Genomic DNA, 5,737 nt, shown 5'->3' with positions numbered 1-5,737 from the left:
TATTTTTCTTGCAGTGCTTGATGTTTGGTTTGACCTTTTTTCTATATTTAGTAACTTTTTATTGATTATTACAATATCTTGAAACTATAAAATGCTTTGCATATATTCATTTTTTTAGATAGAAAGGTCAAATTAATCTTTCTACAGAAGTGATATTTATTTATTTATTTATTTTCTCTTCTAGTCTGTTTTTAATTTTTGGTACAATTGCATGGGCTCTGGGGTTTCCTCTCCTCCCTCCCCATATCTCCTCACCCTAATTTATTTCCCCCATATTATTACAATAGAATAATACTTCATAAGCAGTCATAAAGTCCATCATTCTGCTATTTAAGTGTATCCTGACATGCAGGTATAGACAATGGCAGACAGCCCAGCATCCTGTTGTCAAGACACATCCAGCAGTTTCACTGGGAGTCCATCTTTGATCTGGAAGCAGAGGTGCATCCTGCGTTGTATCCTCACAACTGGATATGACAGTCTCCATTATGCAGTTACTATACATTCCCTTAAATGAGAAGCCATGAAATAAGATCCACAACAGGAATAACGATAAAACAACAGATTTATAGCACTGTGGAGTTAAGTAACATGCTACTGAATAGCCAATGTGTTGATGAAGAAATGAAAAAAAAAAACCTTGAGTCAGTGAAGAAGTTAATAAGAAAAAAATAAGGAAATAAAAACAAAATATCACTAAAAGGGAAGTTCTGCTGTAACACGTTCAAAGGGGACCTGGGAGAAGGGGTATGAGGAGGCAGTGAGAGCAGTCACTGGTAGAGAGGCAGGAGGCAGGTTGGGCTGCATGTGAGATCCGGCCATCACACAGCAGCGCGCCTCAAGGGCTTGGCAACGCCTCAGGTTCTTGTCACCTTTCTTGCTGCGGAGATCAGCAATGGTTATCAACTGTCACATTTCCCAAGTGGTCAGCAAGGTGACCGCTTCTCAAGAGACACAGGAAAAAACCAGAATAAACCTCTGATGAATTGAAGCCACTGAAGCACTGATCAACTTCTATGCACTCCCTGTAAAACCTCCCGCACCTGGCCGTCACCCTCCCTTGGGTCCTCTCCTGGTTGGTGGGATTCTTGCCTCTCAATAAACTCCACTTACGTTGTTGCTCACCCACCCTCATTGTCTTTGTCATCAAACCACCCCATAAAATTAAAATTGCTGTAACATGAAGTGCTACAATGGGTAAGGCTGTGGTGCTGAAGGCTTACAAAAGGAAGAAAAAGATACCTGGAGGGATACAAAAACAGTTCTATAGTTTTTCATATCACAGTAATTTTATGGAGAGAGAAGACCTGGGTGGAGGAGGGCGGGCTCACACACTGCTCTTATAGATGAACTCGGGCCGTGAGTCAAGGCTCTAAGAGGCAGACGCCAAGACCCTGTGGAGATGTGCAGGAGACTTCCTGGGCAGAATCCTCGCGGAGGATCAGAGCACTCAGTGGGTCACTGGCAACCTTGGCAACCTTGCAGGACCCAGGGTTGCGTTTCAATAAGATTTTGGCTTGCTGTGTCCCCTAATACAAGATCTCCAAAGTTACTCTTCTGCTAACCCTTCTCCTCCCCCCATTACCCACAGTAGAACACGGGGAGTGGCGGAGAGTAGGGCCATGTCTGTTTGCACCTGTTGATCCCTGGGTGCTCCCAAACCCAGTGCAGACAGGCATCCTGAAAGCTGGCACTCGGCTGCTCCTTGGTGACTGCAGCCCTGTGTGAGGTCGGCTGCTTGTCAACGTGGCGTGTGTAACCTGCTTTCAAGTCTGCTCCCCTGGGAAATGGGTCACGGGGCTGGGTGGCGCACTCTGGGGATTCTGTGCCTCTGAGAGAGGCCTTCCCTGAAGTACCCGATGAACAGAAAGGCAAACTCTGATATGGGCTTCTGTCACTGTGAGGATGGCCACACCATCACATGTACAAGGGGAGTTACTTATAAATAGTGGAGTAATGCGGGCTTGGCCAGAAGGAAGTGAACTCTGAAGAACCACAGGGTAGGACAGCAGAGAAGCAACCGAGGAGTCGACCTTTCCAGCGAGCGTCTGGCGCCACCTTGTGGTCACTTCTGGAATGCCAGCTTCTCTGGGCAATGCCTTGTGATTCCAGACACCTGCTGTAACAAAGCTGCTTCAACATGAGCTTTATTTGCTTTCAGTATTTTTTCATTTCTTTTTTAAAAAAAGATTTATTTATTTTTATTGCAAAGTCAGAGAGGAGGAGAGACAGAGAGGAAGATCTTCCGTCCAATGGTTCACTCCGCAAGCGGCCGCAACGGCTGGAGCTGAGCCAATCTGAAGCCAGGAGGCCTGAGCCTCTTCCTCTGGGTCTCCCACGCAGGTGCAGGGTCCTAAGGCTTTGGGCCGTCCTCAACTGCTTTCCCAGGCCACAAGCAGGGAAATGGGGCGGCCGGGATTAGAACCTGCGCCCATATGGGATTCCGGCACATTCAAGTCGAGGACTTTAGCCGCTAGGCTACCGCGCCAGGCCCTTTTCATTTCTTGTTTACAGAGTATACACCACACAAGAAAATCATTCAAATCAAAATATATGAATTATCACCACCCTGTGTTTAAAAACAGCCCCAAAGGGTGAAGGTTAATGAGATGGAGCCCGCGACCACAAGCCAGAGGCAGGAGGACTGTGCGTGTGTATGTGTGTGGGGCGAGGTGCGGGGTGCGGGGTTGTTGCTCGGGGAGTTCTGCTGGCGGTGTGTGCAGCGCAGCTGGACTTTTCCCTGCGGAAGCAGCTGCTGCCTGCGCGGCTGGCCCATCTGGGTGGGACTGACTGCGGTGGCCCTCCCCATCTCTGGTGAACGAACCCTGTCCGTGTCTCCCTCCATTCAGGAAAGCTCCCTAGCCTGGGTGGAAAAGTGCTCTGAACTGAATGGTATCCAGCCCGGACTGAAGCGGAGACGATCTCCATCATGTAAAAGTGAGACGCACAAACAAACAAAATAGTTTGACAAAATAAAATAAAAATAAAACCAGCCCAAATCTCCGGCAATGCCGACAGGTATTGTGCACCTTGCATGCATGACTTGGGATTGTGGGTAACGAAGGCTGTTGGTGCGTGCGGCTTTGGAGCAGCTGTGGCTGCGTGGAGTGAGAGGCATAGCCGCGCCCTGCACAGCGCCGCCTGGGGCACTCCGGGGCAGTTCGCTTGCCAGGATCTGCCAGGGCCGGAGACGGTCCGGCATCCACCTGAGTTCGCTGGTCTGAGTGGGGGCCCTGCCGCTTCTTGCCACCTGCAGCCTCCGAACTTGACCTCCTTGGGGCCATCATTTCCTAAAAGGACACATCTTGCACCTCCTTTGACACTGCGGCTGCCCTTGGCTGAGGCTGCAAGTGACTTTTCTGCTTCCTCATCCTGCGGCTTTTGCCCTCTTTCTGTGTGAATTCACTTTCTGGGGTTATAGATTGTTAGATTCCTCCAGAGCCCAACTGCTTGGGTTCAAATCCAAGGCCCTTCTGAATATGGGCTGGTTATTAGAGAATATTAAAGAATTACTAGTCGTTGTATTAAGCACCCTGAGTTTATGGTAGTTACATTTAAAAATGTTCCTACGCAGGGCCTGGTGCGACACCCTAGCAGCTCAAGTCCTCGCCTTGCATGTGCTGGGTGCATCGGTGAGTGCCAGTGCGTGTCCCAGCTGCCCCACTTCCCATCCAGCTCCCTGCCTGTGGCCTGGGAAAGCAGAGGAGGATGGTCAAACCTTTGGGACCCTGCACCCATGTGGGAGATGCTCTGGCCATTGCAGCCACTTGGGGAGTGAATCAGTGGATGGAAGACCTCACTCCCTGTCTCTCCTCCTCTCTGTATATTTGCCTTACCAATAAAAATAAGTGAAAATCTTAAAAATATGTTCCTACTCACCAGAGAGGTGTCAAGGTCTTGAATTTGCTTTAAAAACATTTCTTTTTTTTTTTTTTTTGTTTTGATGGGAGGCATGGCTAGTTCTGTGACACGGTGGGTCAAGCCACACAACGCAGCACTACCAGCAGCCCCGGTCAGATGCTGCACTTCCGGTCCAGCTCCATGGTATTGCTGGCAAAGCAGCCGAAGGTGGTCTAAGGACTTGGGCCCTGCCCCCCACATGAGAGGCCTGCTCACAGATCCAGGCTCCCGCCTTCAGCCTGGCCTGGTTCTAGCCAATGTGACCATTTGAGGAGTGAACCAGTTCTCCTTCTTTCTGTCTATTCCTTTCGCCCTGTCTTTTAAGCAAATAAAATATGTCTATAAAAAAGGTAGGAATTGGCCCACCCAGGCCCTTTTTGGTGGCATGCGCTGTGCTGCTGGGCCGAGGGAGGGTCAGTCTGGCGATGTGTGAAGCCCAAGGGCCATTGGTGGCTCCGTCTGAGTGCTAGAGGTTCTGGGCTCATGGGTGGTCTGGGGGACGGCACAGGTGAGGGCAGGCAGGGACTTGAGGCCTCACTTCCAGGCGAGCAATGACTTCTGAGGGACTTGCATGGTAAGGCCCCTGTGCCTGCATGAGCCTGCCCAGTGGTTTAGATGGGGCAGAGGGTGGCATACCCAGATGCAAAAAGATTAGAGCCTGCGGAGAACACCTGCTGCCATAGCAGAGGGCGGAGGGCAGATTGCCCAGGGAAGGCGGTGGATAGATGTGTGGGCGGGGGGGGGCCAGTGAGGAATGAGCACTGAGGCACCTCCAACTGAGAGGTTTCGAAGTAGAAACTGAAGGGCATTTTAGGGTCAGACACGTGGGAGACCAGAGCTGTGGCGCACATTAAAGCTGGGGCTGGGGGACTGCCTGACAGGGCCAGATCACAGTACCTGCCAGTGAGAGTCGGAACGGGAGCCTGGCAATGTTTGGCTGGCCCACGGCACTAATTAGCAAACAAGGAAATCAGGTCTGGGACAGAATCTGTGGGGGTGTACGTGGACCCACCCATGTGGAACTGCAATATCCACTGGTTTGCTTAAGAGCTGGGGATGGCATGGCCCTGAGCTAGGTGCGACCATGGAACCTTCTGACACTCATGCGTACTGGGGTTTAGCACAGGCCGGGCTAGACCAAGCTGCAGCATTTTTAGGCACACCCAAGAATAGGGTGTGGGGTGGGCCAGGCTACAACATGCACCACCTCATATATAGGTCAGGATGGAGAGTAAGGACTGTGCTGGGTAAGGGCCTACCGTCTGCTGGCATGTGTGGGATCTGGGTCTGGGGTTGGGGCTGGTGGGGAAACTTGGGAAACTCCCCTCGTGGGCCATAGCTCCAACTGGTGCGCATGTGACCCAGGCCTGGGTGTTGGTTAGGCTGAGCAGGATACATCTCCCCATCAGCAAGTGTGTGGGTTGGTTTTGGAGGGGCCTGGATTGGGCAGGGCCAACTCAGCCTTAACCCAATGGCAAATGCAGGAGCCAGGCTGGAGCACGGGTCATGCCGGGCTGGGATATCACACCTACCAATTTGCATGAGTCAGGGATTGGAGCAGATTGAACAGGACTTGGCTGCAGCACCTGCCAGTGAGCTTTGGTACTGGAGGCGGGTTGGATCAGGTCAGGATGCAGCATCCAATGGCAAAGGTCAAGACAGGGGCTGGGCTATTGTAAGCTGGGTCAGAGCAACCATTAGCATGCGCAAAGCTGTGGCTGGGAACAGTCACGGCACTAAGGGAACGCCCTGACTGGGTTGTGGTTCCCACTGATGAGCACGGAGACTGGAATGGATGTGGCAGTCTAGGCTGGGCATGGCTGCAGTCTCCCTCGGC

This window comes from Ochotona princeps, chromosome 5 (assembly GCF_030435755.1).
Source record: "Ochotona princeps isolate mOchPri1 chromosome 5, mOchPri1.hap1, whole genome shotgun sequence".
Taxonomy (NCBI): domain Eukaryota; kingdom Metazoa; phylum Chordata; class Mammalia; order Lagomorpha; family Ochotonidae; genus Ochotona; species Ochotona princeps.
This window is presented reverse-complemented; position numbering follows the sequence as displayed.